The sequence below is a fragment of the Phragmites australis genome, chromosome 2 (genome assembly GCF_958298935.1).
Source record: "Phragmites australis chromosome 2, lpPhrAust1.1, whole genome shotgun sequence".
Lineage (NCBI taxonomy): Eukaryota > Viridiplantae > Streptophyta > Magnoliopsida > Poales > Poaceae > Phragmites > Phragmites australis.
Genome location: NC_084922.1, coordinates 33,094,170 through 33,116,370, shown reverse-complemented (window position 1 = coordinate 33,116,370; position 22,201 = coordinate 33,094,170). Strand labels below are relative to the sequence as shown.

At 44.9% G+C, this 22,201-nt stretch overlaps 2 pseudogenes; both read left to right on the top strand.

Moving 5' to 3' along the window:
* Nucleotides 1-11,767: 11,767 nt before the first annotated feature.
* LOC133905691 (peroxisome biogenesis protein 7-like) lies at nt 11,768-12,635 on the top strand (annotated as a pseudogene).
* Nucleotides 12,636-13,118: 483 nt separating this feature from the next.
* On the top strand, nt 13,119-15,543 carry LOC133905681 (lipid phosphate phosphatase delta-like; annotated as a pseudogene).
* Nucleotides 15,544-22,201: the final 6,658 nt, after the last annotated feature.

Below are 22,201 nucleotides of genomic sequence, written 5' to 3'. Positions count from 1 at the left end.
GTAGGTGTCAGTGAACCGGACGCCTCCGGTGTGGACGCGCCACGGCTGCAAACTGACGTCTCTCGAGCAGTCGAACACCTGTAGGTACACCTCACACATCTGGGAGCCACACTCCTCGTACTCGCGCCCAGTGTACTCGGGGCGTTTGGTGTACCCCAAGCACATGCAGGCTTCCCACAACATCTTGGGAAAGTACGGCACCCGCTCACAACGGACTGTCGTCCAGTCCTCGTCCTCCATCTGCCAGGAAAAAGGGCAGATCAGAACCAGAACCCCCATTCCCAAGTTTAAACAGGCAGCAAGTAACAAGTAAAATGTTTTAGCAACATAGTTTTTGACAAACATGCTGACATGGCAAGTCTATTCTAAGGTCACGTCCTACAGCCAAACGTGGCTCTGATACCACTCCTGTAAGACCCACGTTGCCGGGATCTCCTGTGCCTCCTGTATCAGTCCCTGGATTACATAGCTGATATGCACAGTACAACAGTTGTAGTATCATAGTCAAACTTTGTACAATACATTAACGTACAGTGTACTTTAAGTTACAAACCATATTATCTTTTACAAACATGGCCTAGCGGCCTTCATGAAAAGCACAACGGAAAAAGGACCCAAGCCACAAGCAGCGAGGGTGCGAACCCGACGCTTAGACTACTCTTCGTCTCCGGCTTCGCCCCCGGCAAAGTCGACGTTATCTTCTTCATCTGAATGACAGCAAGAGTGAGTACAAAAGGTACTCAGCAAGCCCTATACTACTTTCAAGGGTTTCATAGATGCATAATGAAGTATTTCAAGGATAAGGCTTTACGGAATAGTTTTAGCGTAAAGCAATCTATGCAGGTATTCAGTTGTATCATCAATGATTATCTTTAAAACTGTTTTAATAGTTCAAAACCAGTAACAAGCTTTATTTGGGGGTTTTCGGTCCTGGGAGGGGCTATACCTCACTCCGCAGTCCCTTTTATCACAACTGGTGTACCTCTAGTACCACACAGCTTCTGGCGGATCGAGCCAGGAACATTAACATACGGACATCTAGTCCACACACTCACTCATCAAGACACCCGCACCCTGAGTCTAGTCAACGCGATTGCTGCTTTCGCATGTCCATGACCGTGGACACGGCTATTCGAATAGTTTTACACTCTGCAGAGGTTGTACAACTTTACCCACGCAATATGCTCAGCCTCCCACTGTTGCATGCAGGGGAGCGAATCATAGCGAGACCCTCCATAACACCTTTCCTGCCAGGCTTTTCCACGAGACACGCCCAAGTACCAGAGCTGCATGCTTCCGAAGGCCAGCATCCCTTTTTAAGCCTTGGTCGGTACTAGAAACCTCCAAGCATGCGGGACAGGATAGTACTTGCCTGCTCGTTGCTCTCAGCCTCCTGGTATGATGTCCAACCCAGTCCAGTGAAAGGAAAGTCAAGTCCTGCCCATACAGGACGCATGGTTGTACGTAGTGGCTAGGCTAGACGGGCCGCAATGACTCGGTCCTTAAGCGGCCGGGGTGAGCATATCCCAGCACGAGTATTCCCACAATACCACATGCCCCCAAGAGCATCCCTTCCCACAGAGGACTACTCTACCTGCCCCCGCCAAAACAGTTTTCACTAATTTTTACACACCACCCACCATATCCCACACACCGACAAGGATCTCACATTCATCACGAAATTCATATCCATCAAGGATTCATGGTATATGACTTGTCATTGGATAATGATAATTTATCATCCCCGAGGAGATGCAGTTTTAAAAGCAATGCCTCTGAGGAGACGTATTCAATCCTAAGCATGCTAGATATCAAGACGTCTTCCATCGTTAATATAGATAACAATAGGTAATCCTAGGGTGATATGTATTCTGGGTGAAGTTAGTTATGGCATGGCAAGTGTTGATAGGATTAACTACTACAAACAATTGCAAAAGCGTAATACATAGCACATGCAGTAGTATTCCCAGTTTTAGTTGAGCATGTAAATTATCGGAAAACATAGGTTCAATATGATCAAGGAAAATAGGACTTGCCTTCTCCGGAGTTCTCCTCTTGATTTTGGTCAAAGTCAGGATCCTCCTCAGCCCGAATAATCGCAGCACAGATCTCGCAAAACAAATGTCCTTGTTCCTGCTCTTGCTCTTCTGTAATTCACAACTACGATCAATACGGTTAAACTAAAGAAGAACCGATTAACACCAATTGAAAAGCCAAACAAGCCCTAACAGACAACACAAGTTGGCCAATGAGTAGATCTTGATTTTTAAGGAATTTTGGCGAAAGAAACGCCGAAATCGGAGCGAGAACGGAGAAGTTACAGCTCCTGGAAGATTTAACTCAGGAAAATATGAAAAAGACACTATTCATAGGTGGGGCCCACATGAACAGTAGCAGGCCCACTTGGGCTTTAGGTGGGCCGGGTCCGGGCCTGAATGGGCCAGGCTGGGCTTGGGTCTACAGTAGTGAGCTACACAGTGCAGCCCACACAGTATTTGGGCTGGCTGCTGAATGGGCTACGGGAGCTGGGCCGGCCTACGCTATCTACGAGACGATAAGGGCGGGGCGAAGACGATAGACTCACCGGAGGGAAGAACGGCGGCGAGTATGGCCGGCGCTTGATCAAGGGGCGACGGTAATGGCTCGGCTCCAAGCACGAACGGCTCCCTTCTGTTCCCGCCGGTTGGGCGATAGCACGAAGACGACGGCAAGCCTCTGGTCCTCCTCGGCGTTACGTCGACGTCGAGTCGTCCGTGGCGAGCGGTGGTGGGGCGAAAATGGAAGCGCGGCGGCGGCGAATTTGGTGGAAGGGGGGCCATAGGGGTGTGGCCGGCTATTTATAGGGCGTGGCACCGGGGATAACGCAGCTCGACACGGGGAGGTACGGGACACGTGGCTATACGTGCCCCCGGCGAGCAGCGGTGGCGGCGTCCATCCATGTCCGGGCGATGCGTTGGCAGCGGCAGCCAGCTCTTCGCGTACGGCTGTCGCTGTGGCCGTGGCTCAGGCATGGGCGGAGAGAGAGAGCTGAGAGAGGGGGAAGAGAGAGAGAGAGACACGAGAGGGGATTTTTCCCCCACGGAGTGGGCGGCGGCCGGCGAGTTGTTGAGCCTCGCTGGCAGGGGAGAGGAAGGGGGAGGAAGGAGAGGGAAGGGGGGTGTGGCGCGGGTGGATGGGTGACACGCGGCATCGGTGGACGGCCCGAAGCGAACGCGTGCGCGGGAGCGCCCGGCGCGCTGGCGTGCGGTCGAGTGGGCCGGGAAGGCGACGACGGCCCACGCGGGGAAGGAAGCGGCCGAACGGGCCGGCAGCTAGCCTGTTCTAAAAAGAAGAAGAAAGAAGACCAGTTGGGCCGGATAAAAATAGAGGGGAAAAAGGAAACCGGCCCACTGAGAATTTGGAGGAGAAAAAGAAAGAGAGAAAAAGAGAAAGAGAATCAAACATATCTTTGGAATAATTCAAATTGGAAATTTGAATTTGGAACTTGACTTTGGATTAAGATCAACTTCAATTATTTATTTGGAGTTGATTTAATCTGGATCTCTGAGCTTGGAGATAATTTGATTTAAGCTGATCAGAGTCTAAGAGTAGGTTTGAATTGAGAGACATTCAATTCAAACCTCCACACAAAGAATCATAAAATCCAACAATGCATGACAGTCAACCTAATGCAGTGATCATGCTAGAAATTGCACTGGTAAACTTTGGAACAACTAGTCAACTCAATACCTCCAACACGTATGAAGGTGTATGTACTGGTATACATACACATCCCCGTACATGTACTTGCTTACTTAATTATCCTCAAAAAGTTTTAATTTGGAGCTAATTCTGTAATTATACAATATGCTAAACACAGGGTGTTACACAACCAGACTGCTTAGAGTCAGGTAGCGATTGCAGGTGGTGGTTCTGTGAGTGGCGCTGGTCTGCAGAGGGTCGACCAACATCATCTTGACCAGACTTGCTCCGACTAGGCATACCCCGATTAGGTGCGCCCTGACCAGTTCCTCAGCAACATGTTCTGACCCCCCAACTTGCAGTAGATATGACATCGGGAGCATCGATCGTGGCTCTCGCACCTGCTGAGCAAATAGTGGAGCCCATTTTGGCCCCTGACCTGCTCTCCATAGCAACCTGCTTCCCGGTCTCTATCCGCAAGTTGATTGACGATAAGAAAGCAGCTGCCAGCAGGTGTGCTGAACTAGAGAGGTAGTTAGACGAAGAAAAGGAGGAACGACTCGTGCTCCAGCAGAAACGTGGTGAATTTCAGCGAGAAAAAGCCACGCTTGCCTCCGAACACACCCGGCTCAGGGAGGACGAGAACATTACTCATAGCATTCTTCAAGATGCTTTTAAGGCGTTCAAGGAGCCCCTGAGAAGCTTCGAGCTAGAGATCATTGAGCCGAAGGACCCCTGCATAGTTCAGGTTTGGGCCTATGCCACCAAGGTTCTCTCGGAAAAGTTTTTTTGATCTCCCGGGTATTTTGGTGGCAAGGGGTGCCGAGGATGTGGTGCAGGTGGTGAGGGATGCGGTGGGTTACGTCCTCCGGTGCTACCACAATTGTGATCCTAACTTCAACCTCGACCTCATTCGGGAGGGGGTTGCAATAGCGGGGCTCATAGCCGAGGAGAAACTGCAGGAGGAGTATCAAGGGGCGGTGGACTATGTAGGATCCACCTTCTGGGTGGAGGTCATTGAGGAGTAAATATCAAATTGTAATTTAGGTTCTGTATAATATTGGATGAAACTTTTGGATTTCTTTGATGGGTTTTGTTGTTGCCATCCTGATCGTGAAAATCCTAAAATGACTGAAATTTTCTCTCGCTTTGAGCCCCCAATCGCACCTACCGATAGCACCCACGACCAGTGCCGGCTGGAAGTGGTGAGACCAGAATTGGCCGACCCACCTGCTCACCCCGAACCCCTGACAACGCTTATTGAAGATTCCATTGACTGGCGTATCCGAGAAGCGGTGGTCGAATGTAAGCTAGGATTTGCGATCGAGTAGGAGGACCTGTAGGGTGATCTTCGAGGTGCGCCGGTCCTAGCACCACTTAGCCACACGTTAGTTCTAGGCTGGCAGAGTGAGATCTGATTGGCTGGCTTCTATGTGATTTGCGACCTGTTTCATTGACTAGCTTGACAGGAGGAGCTCCTCGCGGCACGGAGGTACCTAGAGCAGATGGTCAAAGAAAGTGACCAGCGGTTGAAATGTTTCTATGATCACCTTAGCCGAGTTATTACCCCTTCGACTCGCTGCTGCGGTCCGTCCATGTTCAGGTTCGCCCAACGCTAAGAGGAACTATGACTGGTCACGTCGACTGATTTTTGGTGGCCTCTGGGGAGGCGAGTGGTCTTGAGGACAGGCTACGCATGATGGTGGGTGACTACTTGCTAGATATCAGAGCCACCAGTGCCTATCTTGCACTGGCCTATGTCCATGAGCACCTTCCAAATACAAACCTCATCCTGGCAGTCTCCGAAGGCTTTGTCGGCGCCACAAAGACCACCGAGGAGCTCCATGAACTCACAGACTCATTATGCCCACTGTTCGCTCCCTTCTTTGGTTTGTTCGGTTCGATCCACTGCCATATGTTTTTGGGTCTCGCATATACTAAATAGACTATTTAGATCCACCCCCCCCCCCAGGAACTACTCGAGTGGTCGCTTTGTAATGGAAGGATCAGTCTTTGTGTAAAATTTTCCTGTGTTGGAGTGGCGAGTAGGTTTGTGATGCTCGCCAGCAAGGTTCCTAGCGCTTAGGATGACCCTTAGCATGACAAGCTTGCCGGAGGCGACCAACGCTGGACTCGATTTAGGACTCATGGCCTCATGGTCGTCATCCCTCGGATGCCCATACCTTTGACACTGCGTGAGTAGTAATTTTGACCCCCACGAGAGTAGGTTCGGGGTTCTCGCCAGTAAGGTTACTGGCGCTTAAGATGACCCTTAGCACGATGAACCCGTCGGGGGCGACAAGCGCTCGACCCGATAGGACTCGTGGCCTCATAGTCATCATCCCTTGGACGCCCATACATTTGACACTGTGTGAGTAGTAATTTTGATCCCCACTCCAATAATACGATCGATTGGGTAGAACAAAAACCTATACTCTGCACAAAAACAAACTGCATATCCTAAAAGCTCTAGCCCCTGACCGTTTGGTCAGTCAAAAATCTACCGACCAGGCGGTCAAGCCTATGTATTGGAAAAACTTACCATTTGGTGAGACCATTCATATCCGGGTTATCCTGCAAAATAAAGTCTATTTTTGAATTTGAAGAAACTTACAAGCCATGTTCCACGCTCGTTCGGACGATCTCGCAAAATAGAAAAGCAAGCTCGTATTCGAGTAGCCTTACACATAGAAATCATGTTCCATGAGTTTGTGTAATTTGTGGCCGGCCTCTGGCCACACCAATCGTGCTAGGTTAGGAAAACCATACCACTTTGTAGGACCCTCCCCTTTGGGGAAGAGCCTGTCACGACCTGCCCTATTCCACGACTCATCTGAGGTCGAGGTTACCTACGACCAGTGTCTGCATCCACACCCTATGGTCGCGGTAGCGCCTGAGGTTCTGTTGGCATCGAGCTTAGGCTGCTCGAATTTTGAGCATGTTCACGGGACTCTTCGCTCGGGTTTGTGTTATCCTCTTGCCACACCTCCTGTTCGTACGAGGCGATGTGCGTTCTCCGACTGGCGACCTGATTCCCATTGTTCGTAATTATGCGATTTGGACTACCAAACTGCACTACCAGCTCCCATATGAACTTAATCACCACTGCAATGGTGATCTTCCTAACGGGTTCGACCTTTATCCACTTGGTGAATTTGCTGATTGCCACGAACGGTCCCATGATAACAAGACTTCAGACAGTGAAAGGACAAGAGAGTGGTACGATTTTCTATGCTTAGGCTAGTAGTTTGGCATATCGACCATGGTTCTGATATGACCTGTACCGTTTCACCGGCTCACAAGCATCCTAGAGGGCCATGGGCCAATAGAATCCTTATCAGAACGCTTTGTCAATCAGAGTACGGTATGAAGCGTGGATACCACATATGTCTCCGAGGATGTTGGGGAACGATGTGCTCCCCTTTTCTGAGTGATGTATTTCAGTAAAAGGTCGTTGCTCCTTTGGCGGTAGAGGCGCCCCCTACCCAGGAGTATTTGTGGTCCTGCCACGTGACCATTTCTATTGACCTATCATCTTTAGGGCTGCTTGATTCTGAAGGTAATCTAAGATCTGATTCATCCATGTCGTAACCGAATCGAGCAGGGTGACCACATGATAGCCACCCAAGGTCGATGTCATCAAATGAGGTATTGCCTCCAAAGGTGTTGCCTCTGGTGCTCCGTTTACAAGCGGAGCATCCCTTCCACGTTGGCCTGAGACTGCGGTGGGTGGTCGTGTGAATTTTTTTTCAAAGACTCCGACCGGAACAGGTGCCCAAGAAGAGGCTAGACGGGCTAGCTCATCGATTAGTAAGTTATTCTTGCAAGAAACATGCTAGACTTCAAAACCGAACGAGTGTCACTCTAGCTTTCTCACTTCGGAGAGTATGTCGCCATCGTCCGGTCTGAGCACAAGAAACCCTCCGCACCCAGTTTACGGCCAGTAGCGAGTTCTTCATTGCTAGTGGGCGTTTTACACCTCGTGCAGATGCTGCTCGTATTCGAGATGAGAAGCCATCATAATCCGCAACATTGTTTGGTGGACTGAAAAAATAATTGAAATGTGTACATGAAGGTGTCGCTGGCATGTGGGGTCGAGATCGCTCCAGCCCCCAGTCTATTCAACGTGTACGGTCTATCGATATGTGTGGTCCTATGCATGTTCGTTTTTGGTTGTAGAAAACTCTCACCGCTCGACGTCCAGTACTGCTCCCGCGACCTTTTGAGATCCTGAAAGGCTACCCCTGTTCTTGGTATCCACCGGAAGTGGTCCTTCTTTTTATTAGAAACTTGAAAAGCAGAAGACCCTTTTTCTTATCTTCGAGATGATCCTGCCCAAAAAGGCCACACGCCCAATTAGTTTTAAGGTACCCTTTTAACTGTTTGGGGATTTTGTCTGACTGATGGTTTTGGATCACGCTGTAGAGGCCACGTTGGCGTTAAGAGTCACGCAGGTCAGAGGGTTAGCTGCCTCGACTCGACGAGGATCTTCGAGTGCTCCCCGTTGCATGAACTGTCATGCAACCTTCCTATTGAGCCTCGAAGCCCTTGAACTCCAATTTGGTGTTCCATTCCTAGAACACACTGGACTCATCTGAGTCTATGATGAACACCCCTTGGTGACCAGGGTCCTCAGAACAGGATTCAGAGGTTACCGTCAGTGTGGCCATGGGTAACCCAATGTAATATTCAACACTTACCGAAACACAGAAACGTGCAGCCCCAATCTGGCGCGCCAACTTTCGAGGGTTAATCCCTGACAATGATTCTGGGGTGTACCGGTTGAGAGCGCGTGAACAACGCTTGTAGTGTGCGTGTGTTTGTGATGAACTCAAGAACACAGAAACAAGTTCAAGCCTCCCTCAGGATAACAGTCATATGTCTTGTATATTTTGTTATCAGAGTTTGTAAGTTGGTTATAGATGAGTTTTTCCCCTCTACAAACTGAGTACTCCTCTTTTTATATACTAGAGAGAAGGATAACTTACAAGTAGGCTATTTTCTACTGACCCATACCTCAGCTAAACGTCCCACCTCTTGGCTATTTAAAATGGGCAGCACACGTACCCATTTTTGTTCTGATGAAGCAGCCGAGCCCATTCCATCCATTGGATACCTCCACACCTACGCCACCTCGGGGCTGGTACGCCCCGTCCCATCACATGTCTCGCACGCGTGCCTGTGAAGCAGTCTGACATGCCTACGAGCCCATCACGTAACGTTTAATGCTATAGGATAGGGCATGGCGTCACTGCACCGGTCACAACCTGTCCGCTAGGAAGGAGTGTCTAGAAAAGAAAAACACTTAAGTATGTATTTAATGAGAATAGACTAGTTTGATAAGTACTTGTCCTGCAACCAGTGAATGTTGGTCACCGGAATCCATTATGTGGTAAGGATCATGGCCGTAAAGATGCAAATTGGTCGTGTGGTAGACTCTGATCCAAGAAAGAATCGTCTACGAATTGGATATTGGCTAGTGTAGGCCCTCAGAACAAGTGACTCCTATTTTCTACATCGACAAAATATGTGAGCATGGGAGACTTAAGTGTGAGATGATAATAGATAAATATATAAGTATTATCATACGATATATGAGCATAAGAGACACAAGCATGAGATGATAAAAATAAATATATAAATATTATTATGTAATATGAAGTAAGACCATACCTAAACCGATACGATACGACGAAGACACTGAGGTACCAAGGACCTTGTTTGAGTCCTTCTCGAGTTAACTCATTTGGCACGATAAGATAATCATATCTAATAAACATGATATGACGTGGTATGAAACACGATAGAGCCGAGCCGTACCGGCCATAGTCCATCCCTACATACGAGAGTACGAGACATACAAACAAGTCAACAACTGAGGCTACGTGCAACTTTGTTTTTGACACATATATGCAGAAAAAAATCTTGACACATATCTGCAATTTCTTTAATCGATCTCTAACTCGTCCGTCACCCCCACCAATTAATGACTGAAACACCAGACCTCTGTCGCTAATGGCCAAACGAAGTTTTCCGTGCCACGGATCGATCAAACGGACACAAAAAATCACACGCACGCACGATCGAACTTAATGTGAAACGCCATTTAAAATTAGCCCGCGCAACCGCTGCAGCTAAGCCGGCCATGCCTTGGATTGCATGGGGATCGCAAAAGAAAAGGGAGAATTCCTTGAATGTTACTTTCTTCGATTGCAAATTATTTATGAGAGTAATAGTATTTATTAAATAAGGAAAGATAAAAATAAAAGAAAAAAAATATATAGAAGTTTGAGAATGATTTATATTTAGAGAATAGTTGAGAAGACTAAAACGACCTATATTTACAACAGAGGGAGTATTAAAAAAAGTTCCATTTCTCTGTAGGACATTAATTTTTTTGAACTTCTTTATATGCCATCGATTTTAACTATTTTTTCTTTAATACCACTCCCGTCAGCCTTCCACCAGTTCTCCGGCTAAAAACACTGTACACCAGCAATGTTCACTGCTGAGTACTGTTTACTCTATAATTCATATACAACTCATTTTAATTAGATCTACTCAAAAATCATGTGTAGAATTTTAACTAAAATTTTCAAAAAAATTACTTTTATAACTTTTAATAATTTTTATAGCCTCAAATAAAATCCCAAAAATATGAAAAAATTTACTAATATTATTATGTGATATACTAATGTCTAAAATTATTTTTAGTCCTTAGATTATATGGTAAAGAAGTGAGTTCATTTGTAATGCTCTATTTATATGCAACGATGGAGCATTACAAATAAACTTACTTTTTTACCATATAACTCAGGGCTATAAATAATTTTAGAAATTAGTTTATCACATAAGAATATTATTGGTGAATTTTCTCATATTTTTGGGATTTTATTTGATGCCCTAACAATTGTTAGAATTCATAAAAGTAGTTTTTTTAGAGAATTTAGTTTAAATTATGCATATGCTTTTTGGACTAATATAATTAAAATAAGTTACACATAGATTATAGAACATGAACAAAAATTTTTAGAATTTTTGGAGAAACAGAATATCATTGTTTTTACTAATAGAGGGCTGATATGTCTATAAACAGTACTCATGCACAGTGTTTTTCAGTGAGAACCGGAGGAAGGCCGACGGGAGCGACAGTAAAGGAAAGAAAGTTAAAATCTATAGTATATAAAGAACTTAAAAATTCCAGTGACATACAGGGAAGGAAACTTTTTCTAATGGCATTTAAGTAATTCTCCCCAAAGAAAAAGAAGTGGCACGGCCAGGTAACTCACGAGAGCGACAAGAGCTCTAGCCATGTCGATCGTGACGTGATCGAACTGTGATGGGAGGCACGAGAGGGGAGGGCCGTACGCGCTGAGCGTCCCGCAGCGGCAAAGAAAATTAACTCCGTTTCCGGAACAAGAAGTTAACAGAAGCTATGAACTGAGGAAAGAGAAGGCGGGAAGAAGAACTAGCGAGGAACATGTAAAAACACGCCCTCTTCGCATTCACTGATGATGAGCTCTGCTCTGCCACGAGCGACGACGGGATTGCCCTCCGCACTTTCTGCTGCGCCCCGTGCTCTGTCTCTCTCTCATATTCACGTGGTGTTATGGTTTCTCTCACTTGTACGTATGTGTCATGTTCGTGTTTCCATATGCAGGTGTCAGAGTCGACTCCCACGAGCAGACAACTCAAGTTGTGCAGAGTGCAGACCTGTGCACGCACCACCGGTCTCCCGCTCTCTAAGAGCAACTCCAATCTTTCCTATTAAGAAGTTTTTAATGAGTTTCACGTCATCTTAATCCTGCGTCCCCTAAATTCCATGCCCCCTCCTCTCACCATTTCAGCTCACACCTCTCATCTCCTCACTTTTTCATCCTATGGCCCTCGTCGTCACTTCATACATCTACTTCATTCCCCAACGCTGCCTTCACCCACGCACCGCCGCCCCTGGCACCATCGCGCCCTCCTGCACCGGCCGACTCTTTTTGCCCTCATCCGCTCTCCTGCCCCGCCCGCACCACTCTAGACGGAGCCTTACCTGAGTCCCCTTCCCTGATCCACCGACTGATCCACTCATTATCACCATGCATTCAAGGCACCCGCACTGGGATTCGCCATCCAGTTCAGCCTATTACATGAGAACTGCCTTCTCACTGTAACGTCCTAACACTTTGGGCTCGTTGGCAATGCCCACCTCATCGTCCTCGATCTCTCTGTCGCCGGCCTTGGCAACACCCCACGTCGGTCCTCTCCTTCCCCACCTCCAACGCGCTCTTCGACTGCACGGTTTGAGTCCCATGAGTTCCTCTGCGCCGCTGCCTCGAGGGACAGCTTCGTGCGCCTCTTTGACACCGTGCTCCCTCCCGCACAGAACCCCGTGCGCCTCCTTCACGAGCACGCGCGCGAGGTGGACAACCTCGACTGGAACCCCGTTCACTACGACGCCTTCCTCTCCACCTCATAGGACGACACGCTCAAGCTTTGGTCCCTCGACTGCCCGACCTCTGTCCGCACCTTCTGCGGCCACTAGTACTACGTTTACGCCACCGCCTGGTCCACGCGCCACCAGGACGTCTTCGCATCCGCCTCCGGCGACCGCACAACGCGCGTCTGGGATGTGCGTGACCCGGCTAGCCCATGACCACGAGGTGCTCTCGCTCAACTGGGACAACCACGAGGTGCGCCTCTTTGACGCCGGGCACGGCTATGCCATCAAGCGCGTCCACTTCTCACCGCACTGCCAGGGTGTGCTCATGTCCTGCTCCTATGACACGATGGTGTGCATGTGGGATTACCGTGCTGAGGACGTGTTGCTCGCTAGGTATGCCCACCACACCGAGTTTGTTGCTGGCATTGGTATGAGCATGCTCGTCTACGGGCTACTCGCTAGTGCTGGATGGGATGAGATGATCTATGTCTGGCCGTTTGGGACCAATCCAAGAGCGATGTAGCAAGAAAATTCAATAGGCAAGGTGATTTGGACTACATATTTTCTCTCTCAGCTTTGCATTGCTTGGTGGTCATATTAATACATGTTACATGTGATTTGTGAGTTATCGCCTCAAATGTCAACCAATGTTATCAAATTCACCTCGTTTCTTTCTCTCTTTATTTGTGTGGAAATTAACCTGGCAGGAGCTCTGCCGTTTCTTGCTAGGAGGAAGGAAATACTCCCGTTTACAAGTCGATCAACACTTCCCATAAACACACATCGCCACAACTTGGCCCTGTGGCCAAAAAAACATAACAACTAATGGTTACAAAATTAGAGAACCCACCAATAACAAGGTAGAACAAAGGGGAGCTAGGAAAACCAGTCAGCCAATATCATCCACTACCATTCCAACTTCCCGCATGACCAATCTTCCTTGACTTATGTTCTCTCTGATCAAGTAAGTAGGCCGGAGAGGGATGAGGTGGTCAAATTGAAAAATATGCATGCTGCGTTTGTCCAAATTAGCCATCAAGTAAGATCATTGTTCCCCATAAATCTTTTATATTTCTTTTCGATTTAGTTTGGGGCCTCAGAGAATCAGTTATTAAGGGAGCCGTGCTAAGATAGATCCGCGAGGGCGGGTGGGTGTGGGTGACCTTGTTCTATGACCTCACACAGCGGGCGCACATGCTCACACAGGCTTGGGTCACCCGCTGGGTGCTCGTGGCGACGCCGGCCATCCTTAGGTTCCAAGTTCGTCCACTCTTGCGCCATCTCTCCCCCCTCTCGTTTGCTTCCGACTAATCACTGGTGAAGAAGGTCAAAGAAAGGGAGGAAAATTACTGCATTCGTGGTTCTTGTTTTTCGAATGGTGGAATTTGTACCTGTTTCTCTCTCAGGCTTCGCGTCCTTGATGTTTGTAGGATCAGTAACTTTGTAGTAGGAAGGACTGGTAGAGGGATGGGAGGTGGCTGAATTAACACGAGTAATTTTAGATGAATTTGTCTTGAATTCTCCAAACTCTAACCGGGGTGGATAGGATATAAACAAAGATAAAACTTGTCTTACAAGATCATTGGTATCTTAGTGTTGTGAAATTGTTACTTACCATCGATGTTTAAGTTATTCCTTGTAAGATTCTGAAGTTATTTTCTCGTTGCATGTTGAATTATTGCAGAGGTTGCATCACAAGTTGCTATACAATTTCTTCTTTGTGCTGTCATGTGTTGTCTCTGTGCCTTCTACACGGGATTCCTTCCTCTCCTTTTCTGGGTATGTCCTCTGTCTTGTTGTGCGCTTATTGCATTACCTTTTCCATTTTCTGTAACTCCCTTTGAATTTGAATTGTTCTTGTTTTTGTAAATACTAGTTTGATTGGTGCGCCTACGCCTCACCCGTTTTTATTTTGCTGTGTAGAACACGACAAAAGAAGACTAAAAAAATTAGGTTCACAAACTTTGTACATTTCAATATTTATTTATGAAATTATTAATGTTAAACACATTCAATTAATTATACAGAAAACAATAATACTTTTATTCATGCACATATTTTTAACATGTAGGTGAAAATAATACTAACCTAAAAAAATTTGATTCATATTTTTTAAGTTTTAGATATTTTTCTTTGCATTTTAGATTTTTTCAACCGATTTATTAACGTAACTAATTTTCATTTCAATATTTTTCTAGAATTTCCCAAAAAAGAAAATTATATATATATATATGTATACGTGTATATATATGTATATACGTGTATATATATACATGTACATACAGATGGCCCACTGCTCCATTAGCTACAGTAACATGGGCCCTGTGAGCTCGCCGATTCCATCACTGTTAGTAGATAGTATTGATTGTAGTGGACACAACAAACTGGCTAGGCAGATGACCTTCCTCCTTACTTTCTGCGATTACCTCAGCAACTCTGTCATGGTTTATCTTGCTTTCTGCGATTACCTCAGCAACTCTGTCATGGTTTATCATCTATTCATCATACAATGGAAGAGATAAGCATCGGTTTAGCTGTTGACAATTTGAATATTTGTGGGTTGTATGATATAGTCTCTGCTCCTCGGCCAAGCTCTCCTCTTGTTAGAAGAGTGACAGCTACTGAAGATGAGAAGGAGAACGCCATTGAGTATGTGCTGCCTTCATCGCATGCCCTTAATATTGTTTGTTTAATGGGTTATAATCCTGTTCTTATTTCAAGAAAAAAACAAATCATCCTTGATGTAAAACGCCATGGAGTATGGGCTGCCTTCGTCGCATGCCCTCAATTCTGTTTGTTTGATGGGGTATACTCCTGTTCTTATTTGTAGATGACAAAGGCTTGAAGAGAATTATTGGTTAATTCTACCTCTGATGAACGTAGATATCTATTGCATTATGTCCTCAACTATGGAGCACATGGTAGTTTTATGATTACTGCTGGTTTATCTCTTGCTCTCTTGCTTTTTATGCTAATTGGCACTGGTGAGTCTGAGTTCTCTAGGCAACTGTTTTCTCGACTTACCAGAGTATGCTGACGATTTGGTTTTCTTGAAATTGACAGCAATGATATATTTGGTTTGCACAACTTGACCAATGTTATTGCTACGACCGGTTTTGGCATTATCATCCTCGCATTCTAGTTGGTTGTGCATGACCATGTTGATACCTTTGTTGTTTCTGGGCAAAACAATATGTCCATACACCTTAGTGCTTTCGTACTGCAAATCTTGGTAGCACATAAGATGTGCTATTGAAAGTTCAAAAGTATCCTCACAATTTTCTGACTTTGCAATAGCATCCTTCTGGGCAGACCTTTCTCTATTGATGTGTTTTGCATATCCAAAGCCAGAATTCCCAACTCCTAGCTTTGAATACCATATAGCGTTCTACAGGGTTGCTTTCGGAACTGTAAGAAAACCGTGTTTCTGACTTAAGACTAGGTGAGTCAACAATTTTTTTGCCTCCTAAATGCCTAAACATGCCAAGATGCATAAATAAAGTGATCACGCAGGAATTTCATCCGTACAGTGGGCTCCAAATTTGTTGTCCATTGCAACTATATTATCTTGCGAACACTTTTGGCTCCATTGCAACGTACGGTCATTATCATCACACCATGACATAGCACTAAAAGGATTTGACAGATGTAACAAAAACACTCAGTCGAAAATATCATACTTTGCCCAAGTGGCCATGTGTCATTTGTGCCTTACAGAACATGAATATTGTGTGGTGCAAGATATTCTTCTGTTGTAGCTCGTCGTATGACACTCAGTCAACTATAGTATCATGTGAAAAAATTTCAGCTTCCGTTGTAACATACGGGCACTCAACTAGTAGATCATCTATAGTACACCATTCATATCACTATATGAATTGTCATCTATAAAGATTCTCTCTCTATATTACTCCACCACTCCAACAACACATCTATATTTCACTCTCATATTTTCTCTCCAATTTTTAATAGTATTATATAACTAACAATATATTTGTAACGAATATATTTTTGTAACAACTATATTTTTATCGGATATTTTTCCAACGACTATTTTTCCAACGGCTATTTTTTAGGTATATATATATATGCAAGTCCTTTTGTCATTCTTGAGTTGTGTCTCCTCTCCCAGCTCTGTGTCCTCTCACACATATCTTTATCTCCTCTCAAACATCGCAATGGGGCATTGCAACATCGTCAAGCAAATTCTCATGGATTCATTGTCGACCTCATTCGACGACGATGAACTCATTGTTACTACAACATTCCAAGTACACGATGAAGATCAGCGCTTGAATGCTCGACGCCATGGCGGTTCCGTGCTAGGACATCGAGTTATTCATAGAGGTAAAGAAGCCGCATATGTGAGACTATACCAAGACTACTTTTCAGAGGCTCCCACCTATGACTCAGCTATCTTTTAGTGCAGATTTGTAATTAGTGAATATGTGTTTGTTCACCCTTATTTTTTATCCTCATGTCTCATTTTATTATTATTTCTGCGAAAATTTAGAATGGCTCATTCTCTGTTTCTTCATATAGTGCAACATGTAGTAAATCATGATAGCTATTTCATGCATCAAAGAAATAATGTTGGGGTTCTTAGGTTATCTCCTTTACAAAAGATTACCGCTGCATTCCGAATGCTAGCTTATGGAGTACCAGCATATGCTGTAGATGAATTTATTTGGATTGGAGAAAATACTGCTATAGAGAGTCTTAAAAGGTTTGTACAAGTTGTTATGGAAGTCTTTGGAGATGAGTACTTGAGATCTTCAAATAATATTGATACTGCTAGGTTACTTGAAATGGGAGAGGCAAGATGTTTTCATGGTATGCTAGGGAACATAGATTGCATGTATTAAAAGTGAAAAAATTGCCCTACAGTATGGCAAGGAATGTATACCGGCTATGTATTATTCTGGAAGCCATTGTTTCACAAGATCTTTAGATTTGACATGCTTTCTTTGGTTTACCGAGGTCTCATAATGATATTAATGTTCTTCACTGTTCCCCCCTATTTGCAAAGCTAGCCGAAAGACAAGCTCCAGAAATGAATTATACCATCAATTATCACAACTATACAATAGTCTATTACGTGGCAGATGGCATATATCCACCATGGCAATATTCATAAAGACAATACCAACTCCGTAAGGGAATAAGAAAAAACTTTTCTGGCAAGCTCAAGAAGGTGCTAGGAAGTATGTTGAACGAGTATTTGGAGTTCTACATGTTCATTTTGCTATTGTTCGTAGACTAGCAAGGTTTTAGGATCAAGAGACACTCGAACAAATCATAATAGCGTGTGTTATCATACATAACATGATAATTGAAGATGAACAAGAATACTTCAATTACGATCACGAGGGAGAAAGGATGACCAATTCTGATGAGCACACCACTAAGCTATTTCAATTTATAGAGTTTATTAAGAGTGATATTATAGAGTTCATTAAGAATAATCATAATATCAAGGACCAACAAGCTCTCTCAGTTTTAAGATGATCTAGTCGAGCACCTACAACAATTGTATGTAAAGTCGTAGTTCTTATAGTGTAAGTATTTGTAATAATACAGTCAGAACCTATCAAGTAGTGTTTTCATTATGGTGGGTTGTAGTGTTTTTAAATTATGTATGATGATGTATGTAGTTCTTTCTGAAATAATGTATCATGTTCTTTTCACACAACACATAGTTCGCACAACAAATAGCTCATACAACATATAGTTCATACAATAAATAGTTTACACAACTTATAGTTCGCACAATAAATAGTTCATACCACAATGCAAATAGCACAACTAAAAAACATAATAGTCTCAACCCGATGCATTGTATCGTCGAGCAATGGTCTCATCCTGCAAGCTCACATAGTATTGTTGTAGTTGGTACTAGAACAGTAGACTGACGCAAGAGAAAGAGCATTATTATATCAGTCAAGGCATAAAAATATAAAGTTGACCATAAAAAAGAACAGTAGGGCAAGTTACCAGGAATGATGGTGGTAGACCTTATCTAAGAATGCTCTCTACAAACACATGCACAGCACAAAAGTGCATCCAGGAACTGAACACTTGTACAATAATAATCACAACTGAGCAAGAAAGAAAATCGGTATGCATGAGAAAGAAAGCAAAACAATCCTAGAAAACCATAATACCACATGATAAGCAGCAAAAGCCAAATATTATGTTCATGTTTACCAAAGCAACCATCAACAATCATGTGGACTAGAAATATCTAAACGTAGCCAAGAGACTCATTTCAGTAAAATAAACTTCTTTCATGATGACAATTAGGAGTTTCACTCCTCTAAGCCAACAAATAACAACACGGAGTTTTCCATGGATAGAGAAGAACATCAGTTTTTTTGGCCCTGTTATGACCTTCTGAGATTTAGAGTTGCATATTCTGTTTTTAAGAGCATAATATAATAATGCTCATCACTCGTAGTTCAAATTAACAAAATGTGATGCATCCCATATAACTAAAAGTTATGCTCAGTGAGTTACAATGTGAATCTTCCCTTAATAACAAGGTCGTGCCAGTGAGATAATAACAGCAAAAATATTTCCATTATGCCAGGAAGTCAGAACTCACAACTAATGTCCTATTTAAGGTTAAAAATCAAGGTCAAATCTACATAAGGTTGGCAACCAACATCAAGCATTATCAGATTACTAATTTAGATTCATGATGATTAGTCATGTACTCATATCATGATCATTAAGTTCTTTAGACTACTAAAGTAGATGATACAACCTGGGAAAAAATCCAAAACTTATGGAGGATAATAAAATGAACAGAAGAGAAAACAAGAATGGGCAGATGCAACCAAGAATGGATATTAGTTATTGTTCGTAATGGGTGAACTCATCACCTGGGTGCTTTATAACTTGATAGATGAAACTAAAGTTATACAATTTAAGTGCAAAATGAAGAACATGGATGGCATCAAATGAAAATTACAGAACAACTTAATTGTTGAGTATCTGCTGCATATGAGGTTTAAGTCAGCACCTGGTGGCACCTTATAAGTTTATTGATAGTTTACCAATTCTAATACAAATGAAAAAAAAAAGTAATGGCACCAGACAGTAACGACATCATGGTGTTCCGTAGAAATATGGCTTACCAATTCTAACTGACACTAACAACGGAACCATAACAAATCAACTTTTTAAGGAAATAAAATGCTGTTGTGGATAGGATCACTAAATATGTTGCAAAATACAAGTACCTCGCTGTACCCGCTTTCAACCTCTGCAGCCCACTTGAGGTCCTCGATCTGCCTCCGGATCTTGTGCGACACGCCCTCCATGAACACGTTGGACTGCAGAGATAGCAAGGCATCATCGCATCACGTCGAATTTTAATGGTCGGGGCAGCAGCAAAAGGAGGAATTTTAATGGTCGGGGTAGGAGCAAAAGGAGATGGAGATCAGGATTGGGGTTAAGGGGCACCTCAACAAGGTCGTCAATGAGGGTGAGGAGGGGGTCGAGGGTGCCAACGCGGAGATCTGGGACATTGAACTGCGCGGGGAAGAGACGGAGCTGAGACGATCCTTGTTTCTTTTTTGTTTTTTCATGAAGAGGCGGGGCAGCATGCAGGGCCGCAAGTGGCAGGGGTGGGGCGGGGGACGGGGAGGCCGCAGACGGCATAGGCCTTCTCCATCCTACTCCTCTATCCGGCCAAATCTAGGAGGACATGAAGGAAGAAAAGGCCAGCAAGGAAAAACGGACCTACCTTCAGTCAGGGGCGACGCGGCTCCATCCTGGTTCCGGGCTTGTCGGGGGAGTGTAGGGCGGAGCGGTGGTTGGGATGGTGTGGGGATAGGTACACGTCAGATGTGGTGTACCGAAAGACGGGGATAGAGTGTGCGCTAAAGTTGTGTGAGGGATATCGATTCTGTTGGAGATAGGTTTCTGATGTTTCTAGCAAAATATCAGAATAACATGAGGGATAGTGATTCTTTTAGAGATATTTAAGGGTTTAAACGAGAGCGTACTAAATTTTTCTTTTAAAAAGATCATCTCAAACTTTCCAAAACATACTCTTTTGTAGATTCGGTGCTAAAACCAAATTTTTTTCGTAACTGCAGACTATACGGCGGACAGGGAAACGGTGATTCTCAGGAATTTTTTTAGCCTATTTAATATTAATATTTTAATAATAGCCCGTTGGGATCTTTATTTTCAGAAACTAGCCTCTTTTGTCACACCACAGGCTTTGGCGTGACTTACGACTTGGTCACGCCAAGGAGCCTGGCGTGACTACGGTGCCACGTTGGCGGGCGGTCGGCCCCGTGCCACGTGGGTGTGCCAACGTGGTAGCCCTCAGTCGCGCCAGGGCGCATGGCGCGACTCCAGTCGCGCCAACCACTATGGCACGACAGAGCGCCATACAAGCGCGGCCGTCTATCCCCTGTGTCACGCCAACCCCTTTGGCGTGACACAGGCGTATACAGGCCGGGCGCTGACCCTTCTCTCCCGCACGCAGCCCTTTCTTCCTCAAGCAGTCGCGAGCAGGAGAGCCTTCTAACGCCGCCCACGCCCTCCTCCACTCCATTCTCCACCAATTTGGGCCCGATTCAAAGGGGATTTGAGGGGAAAGAATCCTAGGAAGGTATATCCTCCAATCCCTCCAAGTTTTTTTTGGTTATTTTGGTTTGCATTGCTAGTTTTTGGGTTGTTAGGGTTTAGAACTTGATTCGGTTGATCTACGAAATTTCAACGTTTCGGTCTAGATCGGTGTTCATATATCGTGCTATGTACGTATACTAACGCATATGTATCGTGTGAAATTTGTTGCATGCAATCGGTTAAGCGTAGAAAATTGAAATATATATAGCTATACTAAATGTATATGAGCAATACATATTTTTGCATTCGTACACTAGCGAAGGAGGTTTTGCATTGTAGAGATGTAATTTAGTCGAATTGAAATGTATAATGTGTAGGTTTTTAATGTGCTATAGCGATGATACACGTGTAATGTTTGGATGGTTTGTGTAGAGGAAACGACACGGGGTTGTTGAGGTGGGAGAAGAAGTGGGAGAGGATGAGGAGGCAGCTTGGTGGGACGAAATTTACACGGAGCAGGAGGTAAGGACACTCAAGGCGGTACATGTGGACGTGCCCGAGGTGCCTGGTTACGAGGACATTTCGTTGATGAAGAATGCTCTATGTGATAATGGCTTAATGTCGACGGAGGAGGAACAAGACAGTGAGAAGGAGTTGGTTAAGAAGCGGATGTTATTTGATAGTCTTGATGAAGTGAAGTTCTGGTTCATGGACTACTCAGTTCGGCACCACCGGCCGTATGACGTGGTTCGTTCGAATGCGAAGGAGAGGTACACTTTAAAATGCCAGAAAGGTTGTGGATGGGGTGTATGGGTCCGTCGTATCCCAGGTGACGGCCAACGATGGAAGGTCACAAATGTAAAATAGCCTCACACTTACTGGTCGGCGAGGCCGGACTAAGTGCACTCCCAGTGCACGGCTACTTATCTTGATCGACGCATCGCCCCAATCGTTAGGGCGGACCCAGACAAGACTGTGGTCTCTCTAATTGAGTCTATAGTTGGGTTCACAAATTACCGGGTATTGTACGGTAAGTCATGGAGAGCGAAGCAACATGCCATGGCATTACTATGGGGAGATTGGAAGGAGGCATACGCGAGGGTCCCTAGGATCTTGAATGCAATTTCACACGTCAATCCCGGGACGAAGTGGTTCATTTCAACTGGTGGCATGATGGCTAGCGATGGCGGTGTCATTAAGCCGGTCATGCAGCGTATGTTTTGGTGCTTTCATCAATGCGTGGAGGCCTTCAAACATTGCCGGCCCGTGATAAGTGTCGACGCCACATTCTTGACGGGAAAGTACAAGGGTGCACTGATGATTGCTGTTGGCATCGATGCAGAGGATCAGTTGATCCCCCTAGCATTTGCGCTGACGGAGGGAGAGCGGAACTGTAGCTGGTCTTGGTTTTTGTGCCTGGTTCGCCGTCACGTAATTGGCACGGGGCGCCAAGTCTGTATGATATCGGATCGGCACTAGGGTCTCCTTAATGCAGCAAGGGAA